General features: G+C 60.0%; 1 long non-coding RNA gene and 1 pseudogene across 1 annotated transcript in view; both read right to left on the reverse strand.

Moving 5' to 3' along the window:
• Nucleotides 1-16,467: 16,467 nt before the first annotated feature.
• The window catches only part of LOC147575127 (uncharacterized), a 194,269-nt gene continuing 183,259 nt past the window's right edge, over nucleotides 16,468-27,477 (reverse strand). Inside the window, exon 2 of the long non-coding RNA XR_015243185.1 lies at nucleotides 16,468-16,501. This is a non-coding gene — a long non-coding RNA (uncharacterized LOC147575127). The remainder of the gene's footprint in view (nucleotides 16,502-27,477) is intronic.
• LOC147575128 (histo-blood group ABO system transferase-like) lies at nucleotides 20,504-23,664 on the reverse strand (annotated as a pseudogene).

The raw sequence follows: 27,477 nt of genomic DNA on the forward strand, positions 1-27,477 counted from the left end.
GGAGCTCTTTGGTCCTTGTTATCCTCGTTCGGGCCGCTGTGTGCCTGGGGGTGGGCCCGTTCAGAGGCCACGCCCCACAAGGGACAACTAGAAATCAAAATAGTAGTGATCATCTTCCAGGTGGTGGCTGCCTCTGGCATGCTTATGCCATAATTTCCTCTTCTCTGTCCCGACTGTAGAGTGAGAATATTTAGCATTAAAGGAGACGACTGTACGGGAAACAGAGCATGTCAAGCATGTGTACTAACGGGTAATGACCAGGAGGCAAAAACCCCTGCTCACCCGAGATGCATGTCAGAGGGAATACAGCATCTTCTGTACTGACTTCCTTTGTGGAAATCCACGTTCTGAAAAGACCGTTTCTGGCTTGTTTTCTGAGGCCTCGCGTCGGGAGGCCCGCTATTCTCTTCCGGGAGTCTGGGTGCTGACGGTGTTTCTGGCCGGTCACACGAGCGGCAGTTCTGAGCCGACACTGTGGCCTCTTCCAGGTAAGAGGGCTTGGGGGGTCACCTGTGTCCTCAGCCAGGAAAGCATCAGCCACGCACTTCTCGGCATTCCCAGGAGGTGCCCGCAGAGCCCAGTACGCAGCGCGAGGCCTGGACCGGGGACGCACTTTGCACGCTACGTGGCGCTCGGTCTCTAAGGCCCGCGAGTGACAGAGACTCTTAAAGTGGGAACGGGAAGGCAGTTTAGCGCTTTGGTAGTTGACGTTCTCCAGGTTAAGCTCCAAATAAAGAGAGTGAGAGAGTCATCCTCCCTCCTAACGTAGCACAGCTGTCCCACGTACAGTTCAAACCATACGAATCCTCTCCCCGAGGAGGATGCTGAGCTCTCAGGGGCCGTCCACGCTTGCTTTGATATCCTGTGACTTACATCCTATGATGTGAAGTGAGCCCTTATTAATGCATCTTATGTTACACGATAAGAAGACAAGGAAGGGAAGAAAAGAAAGGTATTTGATATTCACACATACGGTCTACAGGTGAGGAAGACGCCCTGGGGTGGATCCTCGGGCTGGGGCTTCTCTGCGTGGCGCTGGAACGTTTTCTGGTTTTGCAAAGGCACGTGGATAGGCGCTCTTGTGGCCAATTTTCGTCCTCTTGCGGGCCAGTGCCGACCATGGTGCCGGCTCGACCCCCGGCTCCAAAGCCTTCAGGGCCAGCTCTTGCCCCAGCTCTGGCACCGAATCCGGAGTTAGAGCCCTCTCCGGTACAAGCCCAGCAGCAGATAGAGCGGCAGGTACGGAGCGTGGGCCGGCTCTCTCACCTGATCCAGTGTCAAGTCCAGAGCCGTTGTTCTAACATCGGCTCACGTGAGAGCCCCGGAACCACAGCCAGCTCCAGCACCGGCTCCAGGACCAGCGGAAGGCCTGGAACCAGCACAGGCACCCGCGGTATCACCGGCTGCAGAGACAGAGGCAGCTCTGTCGTCAACCGACTTGCCAGGTCCGGCACCAGCCAGCTCTGGAGTCTGGGTCGGACCGACGTGCATTCCAGAGCAACGGACAAGGCAGGAGTGAACTAGACCTGGTCCTCACCGCTTCCGGCAGCACGACTAGAGCTACAGGCATCTCTAGGGCTGGAACCGGTTCTGGGATTGGATCCCCCGGGACTCTGGCACCAGCTGTGTCGCTCGCACTGGCTGCACGGCCAGCTGCAGTTCCAGGGCCAAAGCGAAGCTGCTTCAGCACCCGCTCGGGAGCCAGAGCCAGAGCCAGAGTCTACAGCAGAAGCTCTAGCTTCAGCTCCAGAGCCATATCCGGCTGCAGAAGCAGGTCTGGGTCCTCTCTGGAGGTGCCTGCGGCTCTAGCACCTTCCCTAGAGCTGGAGCCACGTCCAGCACCGCCTCTTGCCCCAGCTGCAGAGATGGGGCCGGCTCCAGCTTCAGCCCTGGGGCCATTTCCGGGATTAGAGCCCCCGTTGGAGCCAGAGCAGCTCCAGCACCAGCTGTGGAACTACCCATACGAGTGTCCACGCCTTCCTCAACTGCCACCGTCGTGGGGGCCGGTATGGGGCTGGGGTCGGGACGGTCCTTGCTGGGCCGGTCACCCCAGGTACCCTGGTCACTCCACTCAGAGCTCGCCTGCCCGATCCCTCTTGGAGATCATGGTCCCGGGGGCTCTGCACCCCCGTTTTCCCAAGCAAGGCTCTCAGTGGCCCAGGAGACCGTGGAGGCTGAAAGCCGAGGCTTGTACCTGACAAATGATATAAAATTTGGCCCAGAAACTCCACTTGACGGCTTGTGTCCTGAAAAAGGAGAGATTTATGGACACGGTTGATCCCTTGAGGAAGCTGGGAATGAAAACTCAGAAATGGCCCATGTTCCAGGGCCCGGGCTCTTTGGAAATTCTGATGTGGGGACACAGGATGCAGAGGAAGAGACTTGAGTGGCCAGCACCCAGGCCCGGGGAAAGCTGGTTCGGGAAGAGCACACACCCGGCACCCGCCTCACCCCACACGCTGCACCAGAGTTTCTCCACTGGTCCTGGGACAAGCCCTGCTGGGGGAGGGTCCGCGCCTGTGGCTGCGGATGGGGGCTGCGCTCTGTGGTCCCAGAGAGGGGAGCCGGTCACTCTTCTCGCTGAGGATCGGCTGGGGCCTGTGCTTCCTCACATTGTCACCTGGGCTGCCGGTCCCCAGACCAGAAACCTGCCCGTCTGAAGGTGACCAGTGCTGCGTCCCTTGGGTTTCACTTGCCCGACTCCCTTCCCGGGACGCCCCGCATCTCTGACGCCTGCTCCCATGGGGGCTGCCTCCCCTTGGACTGGGACGGGTCTGGCCTCCATCCCGGGGAACGCACTGGCTTTGGAGCATTATTTGGTGCAGAAGACTGTGAACCGTTCTGGCCCTGGGTCGTGAGGGATGCTCTCCCCTCTGTGATGTGACCGCCCGGCCTTCTGCATCTCTTGGTTTCTGTTTGGGCCACGGGAGGACCAGCCATGTCCTGTCTGGTTCAGGCTGTGGTGTCACAGCACGCACAGGGGTCCCCACCCCGAGACCGTGCCCATTGTCACCGAAGGGGCCTCCATATTCTCACCTAATCCTTAATCCATTGTGATTGCAATATCAAAGGAGAAAAAGTCTATTTCAAACGGCCACAAACTACAAAAATGAATCTGTCCCATCTGAAAAGTCGGTGCAGACCCAAAGGTATCTCTGGCGAGATTCCACTTGAAGGAAACCTCCAGAGTAGGTAACGGAACATGGAGAGAAAACAGACTGGGGGTCCCAGGGGCTGGAGGGGGCACGAATGGGGAGTGAGGGCTCCGGGTACACGGTGACCCTTGGGGACCGAGATATTCTGCAGCAAAATTCTGTGGCGTGGTTCACAGCATCGTGAGCGTACCCCGTGCTCAGGAATTGCACAACGTCAAATAAATAAATTTTTATTGAAGATTAATGTGGATTTGAAACAAACCATGAACAAATAATGTACCTCCTAAAAAGTAGAGGAGAGAAAGGATAAGGGAGAAGAGGAAGAGTCATTCTGGTGGAGGGGTCGGGGACTGGGACTGGAGCAACAATGAGAAATACAATAAACACCCCTCGAAGGCCTTTGAGCCCTTGATTTGTGGCCGGAATCCATACGGGAACAAGGGCGGTGGCAGGAACGGTGTAGGGAGCAGAAGCAGGACCCAGCTGACTCTGTTCAGGGGCCCGCTGTCCCAGCACAGGTCCCAGGTCACCTGCTGGCTCTCCAGCCCCTGCAGGAGTCGCTCCAGACTCCACCCCTGCCCGCAGAGACGCCAAGGACCCGGATGCCCTTGGGTCGGGCTCTGGAGCCGCACCGGCTTCCGCTCCTGCCCCGGACTCTTGAGAAGGAAACAGAGTGATGGTTGCAGTGGCTCCAGGGTGAGAAGAGGGAAGGTCCCACCTCACACCAGCGCCAGCCTCTCCAGGGGCCTTTGCAGACACACAACTCACCCCAGAGCCTCCCCGAGAAGCCGCGGCCAGGGACCCACACCAGGACCTCTGCCCCCTGCAGGCCACAGCCCGGGGCTCTCAGTCTCTGCTCCTGGCCCCACACCAGCCCCAGGGGGCTCCTCCCTGGGTGGCCCAGCACCGCCCTGGTCCCATGAACACACATCTCCCACCCCCAGCCTTCTCACCATCGGGCTCTGGCTCCGGGGGCTCCGGGTCCTGATCCCATGACCCGTGAACCAGGACCCTGTGGGGGGGCCGGGGCGGTGAAGGAGGCCTTCCCAGGCCATCTCCAGGCTCTGCTTCCCAAGACCTCCCTGCAGCCACTCTCTGCCTCGGTCCAGGGTGGCCCTCCTGGGCGACGGGGCACACGCACAACTCTGTAGGGAAGGCGTATCGGGATTCGGCCAGACGTTTCCCGATGTCATCGGTTGATTTCTGTAAAGACAGTGACCCGCGGCCATCCCGGAGACATCACAGCCGTGCCCGGCCATCCTCAGTGTCCTTTCACTCTCTCCACTGTGGCTCCCAGATTGGACACAGACCTGAGTGTGCATAGACCTGTTCCTGGGACACAGTGACAACCACCTAAAGGGCTCCGGATGAACATCGGGGACAAGAGGGCCACCCCAGCACACCCTGTCCCTCCCAACCATCCTTGACCGAGTGTGAGCCTGACCCGCCCCCCAGGCATCTGACCCCTTCATCAGCCTGCACCTGTTCGGGTGGACCCTCCACACACGACCCCTCCATCCACACAGACACACACACACACACACACACACACACATACACACGGGGGGACATGGGGCCACACAGGTCAGATCAGCGTGGTGTCGGGCTGGACTGGATGTCTCTGGGTCTCCCTGTGTTACCTTTGGGTCCCTGCGAGCTAGAGACCTGAGGCGACCTGTGCACGACCTGACCCACTGTCTCCAGGGTCGGGAAGCGTCGCGGCCACGGGCTCCCCTGAGCCGGCAACCGCGGGACATGGGCACACAACAGGAGAACATGTTCGTCAGGCGAAGGTGTCCCAACGAATGAGCCCAGTCGGGCGCTGTCTCCAGAACGTGGGTGCCTGGTGACCCGGGTTGTGAGTTCAATTGGGCTCTGTGACCAGGGAGGTGAGGTCACTTCCTGGGGTCCCCTTACCCGGCTTCCTGCTCCTACAAGAGCCCCTCCCAGGCTGCAAAGGGCTCCCCTCCACCCCATGCCCTGTCCCTACAGTGACACCAACACAGCCCAGACACGTCCCCGCGAGGCCTGGGGCGGCCGGTGCCACGGCTTTGGGGCCACAGAGCTGGGTTCAGACCTGGGCTTCCTCCTGACCAGTGCTGGGACCCTGCACAGACCCCGTGCCTCCTGGGGCCCCCCAGTCTCCCCATCTGCACAGTGGGGTCCTTGTGGCATCTACTTGTAGGGGTGCCATCAGGGAGCCACCTGTAGACACGTCTCGTGCCTGCTATCCTGTGAGGCTCGTGGGCACACGTGGCCGTGGAAGGATGAGGAAGGGGTGCGCCTGGCATGGAACACAGGAGAGGGCAGAGTGGAGTCTCCTTGAGGTCATGGCCTCCTGCTCAGCCCAGACCCTGGTGTGTGCCGACCCCTAGGGCACCTGGACCCCAGCTTCCGGCCGGGCTCGGGGACGGACACCAGAATGTGTCCCTGTGACCTGTAGCTCTACACAACTCACCCTGTCCCTCCCAGTCACCCTTGACCTGGGGTGTGGACATGATCCTCCCATCAGCCTGCTCCTGCTCTGGGTGGCTTCCCCCCACGTCCCATCTTTACAAACATACAGCCTCACACACACTCACAGACACAAGGAGGCTCATGCGACTCACCAGTCGGATCAGGGCCGTGTCAGGCTAGACCGGCGAGTCCTCAGCCTCCCGGTGTCACCTTTTCGTCCCTCCGGGCACGTGACCAGAGGCTTCGGGGGTGAGACCGGACCCACCGTCTGCCAGTGGGAAAAGGCTCTCCCTGTGGGCTTTCCTGAGACCACAGCCTCGAGATATCAGGGCACAGCATTAGAACACGTTGCGCATTCAAAGGTCTCCAACCACGGGACCTGAGTGGGGTGCTTCTCTAGAAAGGGGGTGCCTGTGATACACACGGGGCCATCTTGGGGATCCCCTGGTCATCGGCCTGGCGTGGCTCCCCTCATGGGCATGTTGCCTGGAGACAATGTCCCCGCCCCACACCTCTTCTCTCCCCCAACCCCTGTCACCTCCAGGGTCCACTCATCCTTTGACCCCCACGCGGGTGGTTAGTTACTGGGGGGCGGGGACTGTGTTTCCATGCAATTGCGTGGACCTGTGCCCACTCGGGGATGCCCAGAGGAAAGGACCCCACACGGGATGGGTTCGGTGGTCCTCCAGGATCTTAGAGGCTCTCATTCCCTCGAAAACCCCGTGGGAAAGTGAAGCCCTGGCCTAGGAGGCCGAAACCTCCCCCAGCCCCTCTAGGCTCTGCTCACCTGGTGGGTCCCCGGCCAGTCCCTGCCTCTCCTGGCCTCAGTTTCTCGACTGTTCCATGAGCGCTTGGAGGAGGAGCTTCACCAGTCCGGCTAGAGTGGCCCCTGGCTCCCACCTTCGGGCAGGATGTGGCACGGGAGCCTTGTGGGCGGGGAGGTGCTCCCACCAAAGGTCGAGGCAGGTGGAGCCCGCGCAGGTACACCGGGACCATGGGACTGCGTGCACGGGACCACCTTGCGGCAGGAGCCCACAGTGCGGAAACGAGACAGACCCCGACCCTGCTGACCTGGCCCACACACTCCACTCCACTGTTCATCATGGCGCCTGACTGAGCAAGGGGAGGGGGAGGTGGACACCAGTCTAAGGGGGCAGGTGAGGCCACCTTTCCCTCCTCCCCATCCCCTCCCCCTGCCTTCCTGAGAGCCCCCTCCCCCCACAAGCTCCCCCACTTCGGACACCTTCACCTCCCTGCTTTCATCCCCCACACACCCACCGGAGGTGGGAGCCGCCGACCCCATCTTCAAAAAAGAGCACCGAGGTCCCAGAAGCTGGCATAGAGCTTGCGTGTCACAGGACTCTGACGTGGCCCCGCTGTGAGTGTGAGCCCGGGTCGCTCTGACCCGAAGCATGGGCTTTCGCAGGACCCCGAGGAGGTGACCTCTGAAGCCAGCCTTAGAGATGAGGGTGCTCTGGATGGGAGCCATGGAGCGGGGCGGTGGTAGCAGGGGGCTCGAGGGGCAGGGATGTTGGGCTCCCTGGGGGAGGAAAACACTAGGGGAGGGGGGAGGGGAACACCCTGGGGAGGGCATCTGGCCCAGTTCACTCGGGGCTCGGACGCCAGGTAAGGAGTCGGGGGTCAACGCAGCTTGCCAGGTGCAGGGGACGTGACCAGGCAGTCTCGTCAGAGCCACGGCATCCTAGATCTGGAGGGAGCTCACGGGCTTGTTATTTGCCCCCAGGCAAGAATGGATTCCCAAGCACCAGCCTGGGAGGATGATGTTGCCTCAGTCTCCTCCTCTGTAGAGCAGAGCAGGTCGTCGCCTCCTCCCGGGGCTGGATTCCCCGGCAGGTCCAGAGATGGTCTCCTGTCAGAGGAGTTGTTCAAGTGAGGTCTGTACCTCGGTGGTCTCGGAGAGGGGACCAAGGGACGTGCCCCCTGCAGCTCGGCAGATGCTCTCGTGCAAGCTGCTGATCCTCACGTCCAGGCCGGCACCGGTGATGCGGTGTCGCCCGCCGGCTGGGGGGACAGGGGCAGTGAGGAGCTGTGCTTGCGGACCCTGAGACACAGAGCTCGTGAGCGCCCAAGGCTGCCCCGGGGCGTGTGGAGGCTGAGGCTGAGCTGACGCCTGATGTCTCTGGGAAGGACCGGGAGGACAACCTGGGCCCTGGGGACTCTGGGGGGGACTAGGAGGACAGCCTGGGCCCTGGGGTCTCCGGGAGGGACTGGGAGGACAGCGCAGGCCCTGGAGTCTCTGGGAAGGACCGGGAGGAAAGCCCGGGCCCTGGGGTCCCGCCTTGTTCCTGCCATGGGAGGGGTCAGTCTGCATCACCCATTTCACAGAGCAGGAGAGTGAGGCCCAGAGAAGGGAGGCAGGTGTTTCTGGGCACAGGGCTGGTCAGCAGAGAGCTGGAATACCACCTCCGGAGCCCCCGCCAGCCCGGGCAGGGACCCCCCGAGTCGAGGGTGATCCTTCCCCTTGTGCCTGGCCACTCATTCTTCCCAGACGTTGACGGTGGCCTGTTCCTTTTGGCCACAGATATTGCTGGCCGACCAGGAGGGAGTCCAGCTGGTAGGACAGGTCTCACTACAGGACACAGGGACACCTGGGAGCTCCCAGGAGCCACATTGTGGTCTCTGTCCCCGAGCCTGCCCGGCAGCTGGGGTCCAGGTGCCCTAGGTGTCGGCACACACCTGGGTCTGGGCTGAGCAGGAGGCCATGACCTCAAGGAGCCTCCACTCGGCCCTCTCCTGGTTCCTGCCCGGTCTCACCTGTCCTCCCTGAGGGGCTCCAGGGCCCGGAGCCAGGCCCCTGATGGCTGCTTGGGCTCCAGCCACGAAAGATGTAGAGCCTGTGGAGCAGCTGGACCTCTTGGGGCTGGAGGGAGGGCGGCCACCCACGGGCCTTGGCTGGGGAGGATGAGGGCCTCTTGGGGTGAGGAAGAGGCCGGGACCTGGTCCCGGGGTCACGGCTCATGTATACAAAGGGCTGAAATCACTGAGTGCCCGGGGGATGGCCAGTTCAAGTAGCCCCCTGACACTTGGTTTTCCTGGAGGTGCCCCCTGCCCTCCAGGGGCCTCTTCCCACCCTCCGACTCCGCCCAGGGCTGCAGCCAGGCACAGGCCGGACCTCTGTCCAAGGTCCTGCCAGGAAGACAAGGCAGAAGGAGGAAAGGAGAAGGGCAAGGGGAGGACCGACTTCTCCCTGCCCTGAGTCGGCCTCCACTGCTGCCTCCAGGAGCCCTGGCCCAGCCATGCCCCAGGGTCCAAGCACCTGGACACTGGGGTGGAGTCTGCGGTCCAGGCCAGCTGGGTGGGATGGGTGTAGTCACTGGCCATCGTGTCCCAGATGTCCAACCTACCATGCCTCGCACCCTGAGGCCTGACTGGCAGGGGCGGGCGTGGTTCTGAGGCTCAGGAGAGGTTTGGTTCCCAGAGCAGTTGGCAGAGGTGGGAACATGGGTGACCAGCCAGGTGGGGAGCGGTTGGATTCATGCACATCACCGGTCCGATTGGATCATCCACAGGTGCTGAGTGCGGGTCCCGGGCCACACCTGGCCTCCGCACGGCCCTGTGGAGGGAAGCCTGTGTACCTGGGGCACCTCCCCTCCACCTAACCCTGGGGGCGAGCCTGGGCCGTGGCCACACTGATGCACTTCCCCGTCTGACCCGCAGGGACAGAGGGACCCTGAGGAATGGCAAGGACTGGCCCAGGACAAGTGAGGTGTGCAGGGTCCAAGGAGCAGGGCTGGTCTCCAGTCCTAGGTCAACCTCTACCCCCCATGGGGTTCCCCCTGGGAACGAGAGCCCCTGAGATGCTCGGGGGTCCCTATGCACCCCGTCCCTGTGAGGCTGTGACCTCTGGGCATCTCAGAAAGGCGCGTGCACACACACACACACACACACACACACACACACACACACACATTCTGACTGTCCCACTGGCGATCAGAGGGGATTCCACACTGGGAGGGGGTGGGTAATATGGGGGAAAGAAGAGAAAGGCTGGAGGCAGTGGGGCCATGGGGCAGGGACATCAGGATTCCTGGCAATAGCCCGGGACCCACACCATGGGGAGGGGGACATGCCGGCTGAGGGTCAGGGTGTCCCCAAGGTGTCCGGGGGGATTGCCAGGAACTAGGGGAGGACGGGGTCTGGGGTCCTGTGTCCACCACGCTGGGCCCCTGGAGCTAGGAACTGTGGACGGGGCTATGGCACAGAAGGACTCAGCTTCCTCCTCCTAAACTGGGCTGCGTCGACAGTGTCCCAAGGGTCCCACAGGCTCATAGATGAGTCTGTGTCCTGGGATCTTCATCCCTGGCCCTCTGTTCTCCCCTCCTGGGAAAATGCTTCCTACTCCCTGAAGGTCCTTCTGAGCAGAGGGCAGCCAGGGGGCTTGGAGGACCGAGGACCTGGGTTTGCAGCACGTGGCTGAGCAGCGGACCCTGGTGTGGGGACCGAGGTCAAGACCCTCCTTGATGGAGCCTCGGGCCCTCATTAGGAAGTAGTTCCCCAGGCAGTGCCCTGGCTGGGCCGAGGAGGCCTCATGAGGGAGCTGAGCACCGGGCCTGGGGAGGGACACGGGCCACAAGGGAGGCTTCTGAGGGTTGTCACCTGGACCCTGGAGCCCAGAGGCCCTGCTCCCGCGAGACACACAGAGACAGACAGAGTCCGAGGCAGAGAAAAAGAATGGACCCACGAGAGAGGAAGTGAGAAATTCCAAGCATCGGACCAGAAATGACACCAGGTCATCATATTCTAGCCCTTAGAACCCTCTCACACGGGCCGTCCACCCGGGAGGGGAGGGGGTGACAGAGGCACGTGGGACCAGGATTCGGGAAGGCTGGGAGCCATGGTGGGGACCGCCCAGCACTTAGGCCCAGACCAGGCGCTGACCCGAGCCCAAATGCAATGGGGCCTCTGGAGTGCGTGTCCGGTGGGCACAGAGCCTGAACAAGTTCACCTCCACCTTACCCCGGGGCTGGGACCCAGGCAGCAGGGGTGGCTGTGCCTGGACACGGAACAGACCCAGCCCACCCCTTCCTCATCCTTCCACGGCCACGTGTGCCCACGAGCCTCATGTGATAGCAGACACGGGACGTGTCTACAGGTGGCTCCCTGATGGCGCCCCTACAAGTAGATGCCAGAAGGACCCCACTGTGCAGACGGGTGACCCGGGGCCCCGGGAGGCACAATGCAGGGTCCCAGCACTGGTCAGGAGGAAAACCCAGGTCTGAACCCAGCTCTGTGGCCCCAAAGCCACGGCCCCGGCTGCACCAGGCCTCGCGGGGACGTGTCTGGGCTGTGTTGGTGTCACTGTAGGGACAGGGCATGGGGTGGAGGGGAGCCCTTTGCAGCCTGGGAGGGGCTCTTGTAGGAGCAGGAAGCCGGGTAAGGGGACCCCAGGAAGTGACCTCACCTCCCTGGTCACAGAGCGCAACAGAACTCGGAACCCGGGTCACCAGGCACCCTCGTTGTAGAGACAGCGCCCGACTGGGCTCATTCGTTGGGACACCTTTGCCTGATGAACATGTTCTCCTGTTGTGTGCCGGTGTCCCGCGGCTGCCGGCTCAGGGGAGCCCGTGGCCGCGACGCTTCCCGACCCTGGAGACAGTGGGTCAGGTCGTGCACAAGACGCCTCAGGCCTCTAGCTCGCAGGGACCCAAAGGTAACACAGGGAGACCCCGAGACAGCCAGTCCAGCCCGACACTGCTCTGATCTGACCTGTGCGGCCCCACGTCCCCTCCCGTGTGTGTGTGTGTGTGTGTGTGTGTGTGTGTGTGTGTATGTGTGTAAGGAGGGGTAGTGTGTGGAGAGCCCACCTGAGCAGGTGCAGGCTGATGAAGGGGTCAGATGCCTGGTGGGTGGGTCATGCTCACACCCCAGGTCAAGGCTGGCTAGGAGGGACAGGGTGTGCTGGGGTGGCCCTCTTGTCCCCAACGTTCATCCCGAGCCCTGTAGGTGGATGTCACTGTGTTCCGGGTGCAGGTCTGTGCACACTCAGGTCTGTGTCCGATCTGAGAGCTGCAGGGGGAGAGGGCGGAAGGACACTGAGGATGGCCGGGCGGGGCTGTGATGTCTCCGGGCCGTCCACGGGTCACTGTCTTTACAGAAATCAACCGATGAAATCGGGAAACGATTGGCAGAATCTGGATTCACCCGCCCTACAGAGTTGTGCCTGTGCCCCGTCACCCAGGAGGGCCACCCTGGACCCGTGGAGAGAGTGGCCGCACTGAGGTTTGGGGAAGCAGGGCCTGGAGTTGGCCTGGGAAGGCCTCCTCCAGCGCCCCGGCCCCGCCGGAAGGTCTTCGTTCACCGGTCCTGGGACCATTACTTGGAGTCCACGGAGTCAGAGCCCGAGGGTGAGAAGGCTGGGGGTGGGCGATGGGGGTGCACGGGGCCCGGGTGGTGCTGGGCCACCCTGGGAGGTGCCCCCGGGGGCTGGTGTGGGGCCAGGAGCGGACTGAGGGCCTGGGCTGCGGACTGCAGGGGGGCAGAGGTCCTGGTGTGGGTTCCTGGCCGCGGCTTCTTGGGTAGGCTCTGGGGTGAGTTGTGTCTCTGCAAAGGCCCCTGGAGAGGCCGGCGCTGGGTGGGGTGGGGGACCTTCCCTCCTCTCACCCTGAGGCCTTGGAGCTGCTGCAACCATCACTCTGTTTCCTTCTCAAGAGTCCGGTGCGGGAGCAAAAGCCGGGTCGGCTCCAGAGCCCGGCCCAAAGGCATCAGGGGCCTCGGCGTATCTGCAGGCAGGCGTGGTATCTGGATTGACTCCTGCAGGGGCCCGGGAGCCAGCAGGTGACCTGGGACCTGTGCGGGGACAGCGGGCACCTGAGCAGAGTCAGCTGGGTCCTGCTCCTGCTGGTTCCACTGTTCCCGCTTTCGCTCCCAACACTGCTCCTGCCATCGCCCTTCTCCCCGCCCCTGCCACTGCCCCTGATCCCACATGGATGTCGGCCAAAAATCAAGGGGTTGAAGACCTATACAGGGTGCTTTTTTTATCTTATTTTATTTTTTGTTTATTATATTTTATTTCAAATTCATTCTCCAATCCCTGACCCCGACCCCCCACCAAAATGTCTCTTCCTCTTCTCCCTTATCCTTTTTCTCTTCTATTTTTCAGCTGTTATGTTATTTGTTCATTAGTTATAATCTATATTAATCTTCAATAAAATGTTTTATTTATTTTACATTGTGCAATTCCTGAGCCCTGGGTACGCTCACAACGCTGTGAACCTCGCCACAGAATTTTGTTGCAGAATATCTCGATCCCCAAGGGTCACCGTGTACCCAGAGCCCTCACTCCCCTTTCGTGCCCCCTCCAGCCCCTGGGAACCCCCAGTCTGCTTTCTCTCCGTGTTCCGTTACCTAGTCTGGAGGTTTCCTTCAAGTGGAGTCTTGTAAGAGATACCTTTGGGTCCGCACCGACTTTTCAAATGGGACAGATTCATTTTTGTACTTTGTGGTCATTTGAAATAGACTTTTTCTCCTTTGAGATTGAAATCACAATGGATTAAAGATAAGGGGGGACAAAGGAGGCCCCTTCGGTGACAATGGTCTCGGGGTGGAGACCCCTGTTTGTGCCGTGACTCCACAGCCTGATGCCAGAGAGGACACGGCTGGTCCTCCTGTGGCCCAAACAGAAACCGGGAGATGCAGAAGGCCGGACGGTCACACCACAGAGGGGAGAGCATCCCTCACGACCCAGGGCCAGAAGGTTCACAGGCCTCTAGGCCAAATAATGCGCCAAAGGCAGTGCGTTCCCCGGGATGGAGGCCAGACCCGTCCCAGTCCAAGGGGAGGCTACCCCCACGGGAGCAGGCGTCAGAGATGTGGGGCGTCCCGGGGAGGGACTCGGGCAAGTGAAACCCGAGGGAGGCAGCGGTGGTCACCTTCGGACGGGCAGGTTTCTGGTCTAGGGACCGGCAGCCCAGGTGACAATGTGAGGAAGCAGAGGCCCCAGCCGATCCCCAGCGAGAAGTTCTTGTCCTGCAGGGGACCGGCAGGCCCAGTACTGGGAGAGCCCCCAGAGCCCGGGATCGGCCCTTCCCCAGCCCCATGTGGGGCCCCAGGCAGGTTGGTCAGCTCTGCTCCCCTGATTCAGTGGGTAGGGGCCCTCAGCGGGTGGTGGGATCCCCCAAGAGTAGGGACCCCGAGCCCCAGGACGCCAAGATGCACGCCTGCGGGTAGGACAATCCAAAGTGAAGGAGATGGGCTTCCTGACCCAGCTCATCTTACTAGTGAACCAGGCTGTGCTATTAGCCTCGGTGTCTCCATCTGTGACATGGGGACGTAACGGGCCTTCATTGGGCTGGCGCATTCCCTGAGAGATGAGGTGGAATCGTGGCCTGGTGCCTGCAGGACACAAAGGGCCACCTGGAAGGCTGTCCCAGAGTCCCCCAGGGCACAGGATTCCGGAAGCCCCTCCTTGGCCCCTGCCCGCTGTCCCCCTTCTGGGAACACTCAGTGTTGTTTGTGGAAGAGGTGGAGACGATCCAGGAGGTCAGCAGGTCCCATGTGGAGGAAGGTCAGCGCTGGAGGGACAGAAGGACGTGTCCCGTGCCCTCTTCCAGTGCCCGAGCTGTGACACCCTCTGACCTGACCTGGTGTGGACCCCGCTTCTGTGGTTTCACTCCCTCCCTCCTTCCCTCCCTCTTTCCCTCCCTCCTTCTGTAATTCAGCCGGGGATCTCAGGTGCCTCCCGTGTGCCAACCACCGTGACCTCATCGGTTTGCACGACCCAACGGGGTCCCCCACGTGGCATCTTCCTTGGCACAGTCTGAATGTTCCTGGCTGTGTTCCCTTTGGCAAGTCTGGGAGGGAGGCCTCTGCCCATGTTCCCGGCAAGGAAACACGAGTCCAGAAGGTCCAGACGACCTGCCCCAAGTGCCAGCATGTGGAGCCTGGACAGAGGGTGGTCCCTGAGCAGAGGAGGACTTGGGCCCACGCAGCCCGGAGGAGGAAGGGGAGCACCGTGCCGGCCTGGAGCTCAGGGCTTCTGGGAGACGGTGTCCTAACCAGACTGGCTCTGTCCCCAGCGCCGTCGGGGTACCCGTGCTCCCTGGGGCACGTGGCCCTGGCTGGCAGGAGAGGTGGTGCCTCTAGGGCAGGATAGAGCCCTCAGGCAGAGCGGAGGGTCGCAAGTGCTCCCCAAGGGGCAGGTGGACTCGGGCGCCCTGAGGTGGCATCACCGGGACAGCAGTGCCTGCGGCTGGGGTCCCCATACCTGTTCCCTCCTCGGGCCCAGCCAAGGCCCGTCTGCATGGCGTTTACCCCCAAACACAAAGTCTGGGCCAGGAACCACCCTCTTCAAGGCCTTGCCCCCATTCTCTCTGCCCACCTCAAGTTACAAAAATGGACAATAGTTCAGGTGGCGGTGGATGCCCAGAGATGTTTGTGTTTCTGACCCACGTTGTGACGTCGCTGTGTCCGGCCGGCCGTGGAGTCGCGGAGAAGCAGGTGGAACATCTGGCAGCCACCAGGACCCGGCCCTGCAGGGGGCGGGGCTTGGCTCCAGTGGAAGGTTGGCGACCCGCCCACCGTTCAGCTCTGCAGCCCCCGCTCCCCGAGCCTCATCATTGCTGCTCCGTGAAGCTGCTACTGTTTGCTTTTCGGGGCTGTGACTTGTCTGAACCGCGTGAGGTCTGTTTCCTGTGTTGTGTGTGGCCCCTGGAGTCTCTGTGCGGCCAACTCAGGGGTCACTCAGCGGCCGAGCAGAGAGGTCGCCCGCGTCTCTAAGTTATAGAGAGGAGGTTCCCACAACCTTGCCCTCGGGTTCGAATAACGTTGGGGCGGCTCAGAGAACTCAGACAAGCCTGTCACCTCCTAGATCGCCCGTTTGTCACACAGGACAGCACTCGGGACCAGCCGGGCGGAAGGGATGGGGAGCACAGGGCAAGGTGCAGAGGAGGCTCGGAGCCCCCCTGCTCTCTGCCCATCATCTGTGCTTCCTGACCGATCGGGTCCTTCCTCCCAGCTCATCTCGTAACGCCAGCCAAAGACCCTGAGGGCAGCCAAACTAACCCTCCAGCCACAGGGACGGACATCCCTGACGTCAGCAAGACCCCGCGGGATTGACCCCAAGACAGCAATCGACCCGACCTTCACTGTCCACCTCAAGTACCCATGACCATGGTCCTAGATTGTCCTCATGTGAAATCTAGGAAACAAATAAAACTTCACAAGGGGGGGGGGCACCTGTCATGATCTCGCAGCTTGTGAGTTCGAGCCCCGCATCAGGCTCTGTACTAACAGCTCCGAGCCTGGATCCTGCTTCCGATTCTGTGTCTCCCTCTCTCTCTGCCCCTCCCCTGCTCATACTCTGTCTCTCCTGTCTCAAAAATAAATAAACATTAAAAAGTTAAAAAAAGAAAGAAAAAGAGAGAGAGAGAACCACCACCAGGACTGTCTGCAGCACCTTGAGATGTCAGCCCCCTGTCTTCCCAGTGCCGGCCTCACCGAAATGGATCCTTTCTTGAGTCACCACCCTTTCCTGTGTCTCTCTGCCCTTGGCTTTTGTCAGCGGTGAGTGGCCAAACCTGGTCTGTTGGGACCCTCGAAGCCAGTGCCCGTGCACACTTGGGCCCCGTGACAGTAACCGAGCATGTCACACTCTCTGCTCTCTCCACGTGTTCACCAGTCAGATGGGCGTTCGGGGAGGCTTCATTACACGGGCACGATTGATTGGATCACTGGTCACTGGGGACCGAACGCCGTCTCCGGCCCCTCTCCCTCCCCAGAGGTGGGGGGAGGGGATGGAAAGTTCCAGCCATCTAATCGCAGGGTTGGCTCCCCCAGCAGCCAGCCTACCTCTCAGGTAGAGTCCAAAAGCCACCCATGAACACAGCAAAAGGCAGTGTCACGGTTTTCATCACTCGGGAAATTGGGGAAATCTGTGCCAGAAACAGGGGCGAAGACCAAATATATATTTACCGTGAAGCACAGTATCACGGTGCGTATTCAGTGGTGCACAACCGATGCCCAGATCTTTTGCATCTTGCAGAACCGGAACTCTATACCCGGTGGACAACAACTCCCGGTCTCCCCCTCCTGCCCAGCTCCCCAAAACCACCCTGCTCCTTCTGCTTCTGTGAGGCCGACCACTCTACATACCTCATCTCATAGAAGTGGAACCATGCAACGTTTGTGTTTTCGTGACTTGCTTAGTTCACTTCGCATCCTGTCCTCAAGGTTCACCCACATGGCAGGTGTCAGCAATTCCTTCCCTCTGAAAGCTGGGTGATGAACCAATGCACGTTCCTACCACATTTTGTTCATCCATCACTCACTGGTGGAGGTGGACTCTGGGGGTGCTCCTGCCTCTTGGCTGCTGGGAATTGTGCTGCTGCAAACTTGGGTGTGCAAATAACTCTTCACAATCCTGCTTTCAATTCTTTGAATGTGTATCCAGAAGTGGAATGGCTGCATCATATGGCGGTTCCATTTTTAATGTTTGAGGAAACACCACACTGCTTTCCAGAGCGGTGGCAGATTTTACTTTCCCACCAACAGGGCACGAGGGTACTGATTTCTCCACATCCTCACCAATACTGGTTATGTTCTGGTTTTTCTCTTTGCTATTTATAATAGTAGCCCCATCCTAGCCTGATCGGGGTTGGGGGGGAAGTAGACTCAAATTGTTAAAATCAGGAATGAACATGGAGACATCACTACCAACCTTACAGAAATAAAGAGGATTATAAGACGATACCACAAAGAGTTTTCCACCAGCACATCAGACAGCCTAGATAACACGGGTAAATTTCTGGGCGCCTGGGCGGCTCATTCATTAAGACTGACTTCGGCTCAGGTCATGATCTCACAATTTGTGTGTTCAAGTCCCACATCAGGTGAGCTCAAGCCCCACTTCAGGTAAAACACAGGTTCCAGTGAGCCCCACTTCTCCGTCTCTCTCTCTCTCTCTCTCGCTCTAAAAAACAACAACAACAACAATAAATTCCTAGAAATAAAAACACTACCAAAAGCAACTCAAGAATAAATAATAAATCTGAATAGACCTATAGTAAGAGATTGAATCAGGAATCAAAACCCTCCCAACAAAGAAAATCTCAGTGCCAGGATTCACTGCTGGTTAATTCTACCAACCATCTGACAAAGAATTAACACGACTTGTCCCCAAATTCCTCAAAAAGAGAGGAGGGGACACTTCCTAATGCATTCACCATTGTTATCTTCTCCTTGGGAGATATTGTTCTCGTGGTTTCCTTCAGGTATTTGTGCATATTTGAAATAGTTGGTTTTAAGTAAGTCTAGAGAGTCTAATGCATGAGCTTCCTCAGGAACGGTTTCCGTCAATTGCTTTGTTTTCAACAGTCTACGGGCTCCATGTTCTTGTTTCTTTGCACACCTCAAAAGTGTTTTTTAGTTGGGGTGCCCGGGTGGCTCAGTTGGTTAGGCATCCGACTTCAGCTCAGGTCACGATCTCATGATTTGTGAGTTTTGGTCCCGCATCAGGCTCTCTGCCGTCAGCACAGAGCCCACGTAGGATCCTCTGTCCCCCTCTCTCTCTGCCCCCCATTCATTCTTTCTCTCTCTCAAAATAAATAAATAAACTTTTTGTAAAAAGTGTTTTGGGGGAGGCACCTGGGTGGCTCAGTCGGTTAAGCGTCTGACTTCAGCTCAGGTCATGATCTCATGGTTTGTGGGTTCGGACCCCACGTCAGGCTCTGTGCTGACAGCTTGGAGCCTGGAGCCTGCTTTGGATTCTGTGTCTCCCTCTCTCTCTGCCCCTCCCTACTTGCGCTCTGTCTCTGTCTCTGTCTCTCTGTCTCTCAAATAAACATTAAAAAAATCTTAAATGTTTTTTGTTGAAAATTGACATTTTGAATAGTATAATGTACAACTCAAATATCAGTCTTCCCCTCCAGGGTTTACTGGCACAGCTCGCAGTAGTTGCTACAGTAGTGACTTTTCTGAACTAATTGTGTAAAATCTGTATTCCTTGTCGTGTGTGGTCACCGAAGTGTCTGTTCTGTGAATGTAGTGCTCTTTGGGCAGACATTTCCTTAAACACCCAGAACCACCGCCCCCCCAAAAGAAGAAAACAACCTCCAGTCTTTATAGATGGGGAGGACATGGTCTGCAAAGATCAGGGTACACCTTCCACACCATCCAGGCTGTTTACAACTCTGCCTTGACCTTTAGTTCCTAATTGCAGAGTCTGACAGTCACCAGAGGGGAGAGCCGGGGCCCTTCTCAGGTCTTTCCTGAACATGCACCCAGCCCATGCGTGCAAGCGTCCTAGAGGCTCAGGAATAATGGGCCAGAGGTTCTAGGTCCTTATTCCCTAAAGCTCCTCACCACTCGGCCTTTCTTCCAGTCGTTCTGCTCGGTTCAGCCATTGCCTTAGGCAGCCGAGACTAACATATGCCTTGAAATGTTTTGAACATTTAGTGCCCTCCGGTAGCCACCTCACCACTGGGAGAGTTGGTGGCCAGCAAGAAGTCACAGATGACACCAAGGGTCTGGACCTGGTGTTTCTCTCCTGACATGGGGACACCTGCGGGAGGAGCAGGTACATGACACGGACGGGTGGGCAGGGGAGGCCCAAGGCCCCCACGGGTGTGTGTCTGGCATCTGGACTGAACAGTTCGGTTCAGATGGGGTGGGATCGGTGAGGCCCAAGGGACGGGGCCCCGGGGTCTCTCAGGCTGAGGAGGAAGATGAGGGGAGCACAGGGGACTGAGGAGGCTCAGGTTAGACAAGACAGAGCTGAGCAACTCCTCTGGGGGAAAAGTGGGTCAGGTCCAGGCTCACGGGGACAGACCCTCAGGCCACTGTGCTACGGGAAATAAGCCAGTCCCTAAAGGACCGATATTGGAGGACCCCGCTCATGACGGACCGAGAACAGTCCGATTCAGAGGGGTGGGAGGAGCAGTGGGTGCCGGGCCTGGGGAGGGGGATGGGTGGGGGAGGGTTAGGGTCTAGTGGGCAGACACAGAGTTTGGGTGACGAACAAGTCGTGAAGATGGATGGAGGGGACAGTTGCAGAACAGTGAATGTACCTATTGCCACTGAATTGTACACCTGAACATGGTTAACATTATCAAGGTTATAGGGGCGCCTGGGGGGCTCAGTCGGTTGAGCGTCCAACTTCGGCTCGCGGTTCGTGGGTTCGAGCCCCGCGTCGGGCTCTGTGCTGACGGCTCGGAGGCTGGAGCCTGCTTCGGATGCTGTGTCTCCCTCTGTCTCTGCCCCTCCCCGCTAGCTCATGGTCTCTCTCTCTCTCTCAAAAATAAATAAACCTTAAAAAAATAAAAAAATAAATAGAAAAGCATCCGACATAAAACTGGAGCCGTTTACAGCGGCAAGTGACCCAGAAATTGTAACAGTTGGCCAACGTCACGGAGAAATAGCAGTGGCAACGCGGACCGCCCTGTCCTTGATGTGAGAAGGGAGACGCAAGGCGGAGAGACTGCAGCACTCAGGCCTGGCCGGGGCCTCGAGGAAGTGCACAAGGCAGGTTTCGGGACAACCCGCAATTCCCTTCATCCGCCAGAAACATTTTAGTGGCAGTGACAGGGCAAGCGCGACACCCACAACACCGCAGTGACCGAGGGAGGCCACGGGGGTGGGGGGTCTGTCCTGCCCCAGCGGGCGGTGGGCTGTGCCTCAGGCTGCCGGGAACCCAGGCGCCAGCCAAGGGGGTCCTGATCCGGCCTCACCTTCACATCCTGCCCGCGGCTGCAAGCGACCTTTCAACTCTGACCAGGAACCCGAAGAGCAAGGGGTCTTGCTGGAGCCGCGCCCCCCGGCAGGCCCCCGGTCAGGCCTAACTGTGCCCGTGCCCTATGCGGGCGGCGCGGGGCCTCGGCGATGTCCCGCGACCGGACAGAGAAAGGGAGCGGCGATAGCCCATCTTCTCTGACGGCTGGGGTCAGGGTGGCACCCCTGACGGACACTAGGCCAGCCCGTCTTCAGTCCCGGATGCCCCGGTGACTCTTGGGCACGGTCACATACCTCAGCTTCTTCACGACAGCGGGCCAGCCCAGCAGTTGTTCGTCCCACAGGTACTCGGGGGACAGCACCTTGGTGGGCTTGTGGTCGAGCAGGTACCTGTTCAGGTGGCTCTCGTCGTGCCACACGGCCTCGATGCCGTGGGCGCGGTCGACCACCATGGCCTGGTGACAGGCCGACGTGAGCCGCAGAACCTCGGCCACCGACCCCCCGAAAAAGCCTCCCGTGTAGTAAAAGTCGCCCTCGTCCCTGGGGACGTGCGCCTGGGACTGCGGCCGGTGCTCGTAGGTGAAGGCCTCGCGGGCCGCCCCGTAGAAGCCGGGGTGCAGGGTGCCGAAGAGCGGGGACAGGATCTCCACGCCCACGTGGTCGCGGAACCTCATGTCCACGTCCGCGCACACCAGATACTCCACCTCGTGGAGGAAGCGCCGCCGGGAGAAGTTGCGGATCATCTCCATGCGGTGCGTGGACACGTCCTGCCAGCGCGAGTAACTCCGGACCTCCAGGACCACCACCTGCCTCCCTTCCCCGGGGGCACGCGGGGCACATCCCCCGGCCGGTCGGTGAACACGTAGTAGGAGACCTTGTGTCCCACCATGAAGTGCTTCTCCGCCGTCTGCAGGAACAGCTCCAGGAAAGCCACGTATCTACAGGGACAGGGGACAGGGCGGGAGGAGGGTCGCTGCCAGAGGCTGGCGGCAGGAGCCCAAAGCCGGGGGCCGCGGACCTGTGCGCCTTATCGAGGAGGCAGACCCTGGGCTGCTGAAGGAACAGCCGCTGTCCTGGCCTGTCCTGGGCGAGTCTGCCCGCGGCGCCTCCCTAACCTCTGCCCCGGGGGACGGGGGACCATCAGCGCCCCATCTTACAAAGGGGAGCGAGCCTGAGGCGGAGGAGGCTGGAAACCCGTGCGGCCACGAGTCAGCATGCTGGAGCCAGCAGCGCACCCCCGTGCCGAGCTCCCCTGGCAGACCCCCTCCACCCGCGAGACCCGCCCCTGGCAAATCCCCTGCAGGTTCCCACCTGCTGTGAGGGAGTCGAGACCCTTCGGGCACAGCTCTGGTCAACGTGCCCTCGCAGACTTCGCAGAATCTGCAGGGCCGGCCACCTGCCCGTCTTGGCTCAGTGGTCGGTCCCTGGCCCCCGAGGACTGTGTCTGCCCCTGCAGGGCCCTCCCTTGAAGGCTACTGGGCCCTCAGTCAACGGCGGGTATTCCGAGAAGGCGTCACCCCCCCCATCTCCCCCAGATCAGGACTCAGGCCCAGCATGTGGCCAGGGGAGGCCAAAGAGGGCCCCTGGAGGAAGAGGGGGCTTGCTCGGGCCCCAGCACTGAACGCGAGCGTGGAAGCTTCCGGGTACAGGTCTGTATCTCCCCAACCCCAAGAGGTTGGAAGTCTTCTCCAACCGCCTCCCATGGCTGGTCCCTCTTCGAAGGGGCTCGCTGCTCCCCACCCTGCACACAGCAGCTCCCCCGTCATCGGGCAAGTGCAGTGAGCCCCTCGGTGACAGTTTTTTGAGCAGGCCCTAAGGCTACTTCCTGGTGCCTGGCCCAGAAACCCTTCCCACAGGGAAGGTGGGCACTCCGTTTCAATAGGGGACATGCACACACACACACACACACTCACACACACACACCCCTGCCCAGCCACCAGTCAGGTCACCAGGGGCAAGTCCAGACCCAGCCGATGTGATCGTGGGTTCACAGCTCGACTCGGGGAGTCCGCTTTCCTCTGAGGACATGCCCACCACCTGCCCACCCCCTGGGGACTGCACTCGGAGCCCAGAGGGGACACACACGGACAGCCAGCGCACGCGCAGCAGGCAGCTACTGGCACTGGCCGAGGAGCCTGGGCAGTGAAGCTTCTGGTTGGTGATTTCAGCCGCTTGTCTCCAGGGACTGGAGTAGGATTCTGAGGCGACCCTGTGCCCTTCTTAGTCCCTGCACTTGGGGCCAAGACCTGGGAAAGGGGTTCCAAAGGCCTCAGGGCCATCCTCTGGGGTCTCGGGTGAACTCTGCGGAGGGAGGAAGCCCCACCTGTCCACACGCAGGCCCAGCACCTACGAGCTTTTACTTCCCCCGTGGTGATCCCGAGAGAGGATGCTGTCGTCAGCCCCACTTTCCAGAGGCTCAGAGAGACCACGCCACTTACCTGCGGCTGCCCAGCTCATTCAGCGGAAGTCACCTGACCCTGGAGTCCCAGGGCCTCACTGCTCAGCTCCCTCACAGGAGCCTGGGGTCTGGCACCGAGTGCTGTGCCTGACCTGGCTGTCCCCCCTCCATGACCGTCACCCTATAAGGGAGCACACAGGAGCCCAGCTCCACAGGCACTGGCTTCCTACCCGTCCAAGGAAGCACACAGCCTCCTCCCTTCTGCTACTGTGGCCGGAGGAGGGCTCCCCTGCCGCCAGGATGTTGGGGTGCTCTGCTCCTTCCTTGACTCAGCAGAGGAGCAACCTGGGATCACTGATGGGTCTGGAGCTGCCTTCCTGGGTGACGTGCAGCCTTCGGAAAGAGAGCCAGGTGGTGTCCACTCACTGAGCCCGGGAAGACTGCTGAACACGTGGACTTTCACATTAACCCCTAGGAGGACAGGCTGGGTCCCCACCCACCGTGTGCTGAACACACAGCCAGACCTGATGTCCTCGGTCTCTCCTACATCCCGGTCCCCACCCTCTGTCATCTCATCTACTTACTTTTTTTTTTAACGTTTATTTATTTTTGAGAAACAGAGAGAGAGCATGAGCAGGGGAGGGGCAGAGAGAGACGGAGACACCGAATCCCAAGCAGGCTCCAGGCTCTGAACTGTCAGCACAGAGCCCGATGTGGTCGGGCTCGAACTCATGGACCGCGAGATTCTGACCTGAGCTGAAGTCGGACGCTGAACAGAATGGGCCACCCAGGCGCCCCGTCACCTACTTACTTTTTGATCGCAAACACCGTTAGTCCGATGGTGGTGTTCTGGAGCCGGACCTGCTCATTCAGGATGTCAATGTTGAAGGTCCCTTCCCAGACGATGGGGGCCAGCCAAGGGGTGAGGACAAGGACATCTTTCCTACTGTGGCACAAGAGAGCCACCCGGTGTCAGTAGCATGACAGTGAACACACAGAGGGCCCTGGTGCATCACCACCCCCACCCGGGAACCCACCCCACCCCACCCACCCAGCGTGCACCCCATCAGGGACCCACAGGGCTGACCCTCCTTCCAGAAGGCCTTCACATGTGCAAGAAACAAATGACATGGAAATCAAAACTCAGACTCGTGCAAATCACTCGCAGCCCTTAGCGAACACTGGACCCTGCTGGACCTCAGCGTGGGAGCTGGGATTTGCCAGCGAGGGGCGGGGGCCGTCCTCCGGGAAGGAGGAGGTGCCCCTTGGGCATTTTTTGGTGGACAGAGAAAGGACGGAGAATAATTGGTGGGCTCCAAATTCAGACTCAGAAGCTGCCGAAGCAAGTTCCCGCCGACTTTTCAGTGAAACCGCCTTTTAATGCATATGGTGAGTTTGGGGAGGTGTTCAGCAAGTTAGTGACAAGGGTGTTAGCACGTTGGGCTGGGGGTAAACCATCCTGAGATAAAACAACACGATGGGAATGAGTCTGCAGGAAGATGGAGACCAGACACGTCCCAGTCCATGGGAGCAGGCATCAGAGATGCGGGGCGTCCCGGGGAGGGACTCGGGCAAGTGAAACCCAAGGGACGCAGCGCTGGTCACCTTCAGACGGGCAGGTTTCTGGTCTGGGGACCGGCAGCCCAGGTGACAACGTGAGGAAGCACAGGCCCCAGCCGATCCCCAGCGAGAAGTGTGACCGGCTCCCCTCTCTGGGACCACAGAGCGCAGCCCCCATCCGCAGCCACAGGCGCGTACCCTCCCCCAGCAGAGCTCGTCCCAGGACCACGGAGAGACTCTGGTGCAGCGTGTGGGGTGAGGCGGGTGCCGGGTGTGTGCTCTTCCCGAGCCAGCTTTCCCCGGGCCTGGGTGCTGGCCACTCAAGTCTCTTCCTCTGCATCCTGTGTCCCCACATCAGAATTTCCAAAGAGCCCGGGCCCTGGAACATGGGCCGTTTCTGAGTTTTCACTCCCAGCTTCCTCAAGGGATCAATTGTGTGCATAATTGTCGGCTTTCAGCCTCCACGGTCTCCTGGGCCACTGAGAGCCTTGCTTGGGAAAACGGGGGTGCAGAGCCCCCAGGACTATGATCTCCAGGAGGGATTGGGCAGGCGAGCTCTGAGTGGAGTCACCAGGGTACCTGGGGTGACCGGCCCAGCAAGGACCGTCCCGACCCCAGCCCCATACCAGCCCCCACGATGGTGCCGGTTGAGGAAGGCGCGGACACTCGTATGGGTAGTTCCCGCTCTGGCTCGAACGGGGGCTCTAATCCCGGAACTGGCCCCAGGGCTGAAGCTGGAGCTGGCCCTATCTCTGCAGCTGGGGCAAGAGGCGGTGCTGGACGTGGCTCCAGCTCTAGGGAAGGTGCTAGAGCCACACGCACCTCCCAGACCTGCTTCTGCAGCCGGATATGGCTCTGGAGCTGAAGCTAGAGCTTCTGCTGTAGACTCTGGCTCTGGCTCTGGCTCCCGAGTGGGTGCTGAAGCGGCTTCAGCTTTGGCCCTGGAACTGCAGCTGGCCGTGCAGTCAGTGCGAGTGACACAGCTGGTGCCAGAGTCCGGGGGGATCCAATCCTGGAACCGCTGCGGGAGCTGTCCATGGTGCTGGAGCTGCTCTGGCTTTGGAGCTGGCTCTCGTCGCCGCTGTTATGCTGGACCCCGTGCCGGGGGCCCTGCTTGCATCGCCGGTCCTGGATGTGGCCCTCCGGCTGGTGGGGAAACCGGCGGGGGAGCTGCTCGGAGCCCCGGCGTTGGCTCCACCTGCGGAACCGGTGTCCGGGAGGACGCCGACAGCAGAGCCGGCGCTGGAGCAGACACGGGCTCCGGCACAGGAGGCGGTGATGGAGCCGGTGCCAGAGCAGGACGTGGCTGGGATGTCGGCCCCGGAGTTGGTTCTTTGTCCGGAGGTGGCATCGGCTCTGCGTCTACCACTGGTGCCCAAGGCCGCTTTCGCTCTGGAGCTGGCGCAGCAGCTGGCACTTGTGGGGGCTTCTGCTCCGGACCTGGTATGAGAACTGTTGCTGTCGCAGGCTCTGGCTCTGAACTCGGTCCTGATCCTAGTTCTGGAGCCGACGCTGGAGCCGATGCTGGAGCTGGCTGTTCCTTGCAACCTGGCACCGGCGCTACATGGGGCTCGAGCAGCTTCTCTCTCTAACGTGGGCACTGGAACGACCACCGGGGCTGACCCAGCAGTTGGCGAGAGAGCGGCCGCCGTCTCTGCAGCCGGTGATACCGCGGGTGCCTGTGCTGGTTCCAGCCCTTCCGCTGGTCCTGGAGCCGGTGCTGGAGCAGGCTGTGGTTCCGGGGCTCTCACGTGAGCTGATGTTAGAACAACGGCTCTGGACTTGATACTGGATCAGGTGAGAGAGCCGGCCCACGCTCCGTACCTGCCGCTCTATCTGCTGCTGGGCTTGTGCCGGAGACGCCTCTAACTCCGGATTCGGTACCAGAGCTGGGGCAAGAGCTGGCCCTGAAGGCTTTGGAGCCGGGGGTCGAGCCGGCACCGTGGTCGGCACTGGTCCCGCAAGAGGACGAAAATTGGCCACAAGAGCGCCTATCCATGTGCCTTTGCAAAACCAGAAAATGTTCCAGCGCCACGCAGAGAAGTCCCAGCCCGAGGATCCACCCCAGGGCGTCTTCCTCACCTGTAGACCGTATGTGTGAATATCAAATACCTTTCTTTTCTTCCCTTCCTTGTCTTCTTATCGTGTAACATAAGATGCATTAATAACGGCTCACTTCACATCATAGGCTGTAAGTCACAAGATATCAAAGACAAGCGTGGACGTCCCCTGAGAGCTCAGCATCCTCCTCGGGGAGAGGATTCGTATGGTTTGAACTGTACGTGGTACAGCTGTGCTACGTTAGGAGGGAGGATGACTTTGTCACTCTCTTTATTTGGAGCTTAACCTGGAGAACGTCAACTACCACAGCGCTAAACTGCCTTCCCGTTCCCACTTTAAGAGTCTCTGTCACACGCGGGCCTTAGAGACCGAGTGCCACGTAGCGTGCAAAGTGCCTCCCCGGTCCAGGCCTCACGCTGCATACTGGGCTCTGCGGGCACCTCCTGGGAATGCCGAGAAGTGCGTGGCTGATGCTTTCCTGGCTGAGGACACAGGTGACCCCCCAAGCCCTCTTACCTGGAAGAGGCCACATTGTAGGCTCAGAACTGCCGCTCGTGTGACCGGCCAGAAACACCGTCAGCACCCAGACTCCCGGAAGAGAATAGCGGGCCTCCCGACGCGAGGCCTCAGAAAACAAGCCAGAAACGGTCTTTTCGGAACATGGACTTCCACAAAGGAAGTCAGTACAGAAGATGCTGTATTCCCTCTGACATGCATCTCGGGTGAGCAGGGGTTTTGCCTCCTGGTCATTACCCGTTAGTACACATGCTTGACATGCTCTGTTTCCCGTACAGTCGTCTCCTTTAAAGCTAAATATTCTCACTCTACAGAGACAGGGACAGAGAAGTGGAAATTATGGCATATGCATGCCAGAGGCAGCCACCACCTGGAAGATTATCATTACTATTTTGATTTCCAGTTGTCCCTTGTGGGGCGTGGCCTCTGAAAGGGCCCACCCCCAGACGCACAGCGGTCCGAGTGAGGATATCCAAGACCAAAGAGCTCCCATCCGGATCCTGATGAGCTTCCAGAGAAGTTCTGTGTGTTTGTGTGAGGGAGAAAGACAGAAGAAGAGGGAAAGCGACACGACTTCGTGGTTTTCAAGCTGCTGTAAAATCCGATCGCCCCTGAGTACAGAAAACCCTTGACAGAATCCAAGACCAT

Source organism: Puma concolor, chromosome D4 (genome assembly GCF_028749965.1).
Source record: "Puma concolor isolate L17-30 chromosome D4, mPumCon1.1.hap2, whole genome shotgun sequence".
NCBI lineage: Eukaryota > Metazoa > Chordata > Mammalia > Carnivora > Felidae > Puma > Puma concolor.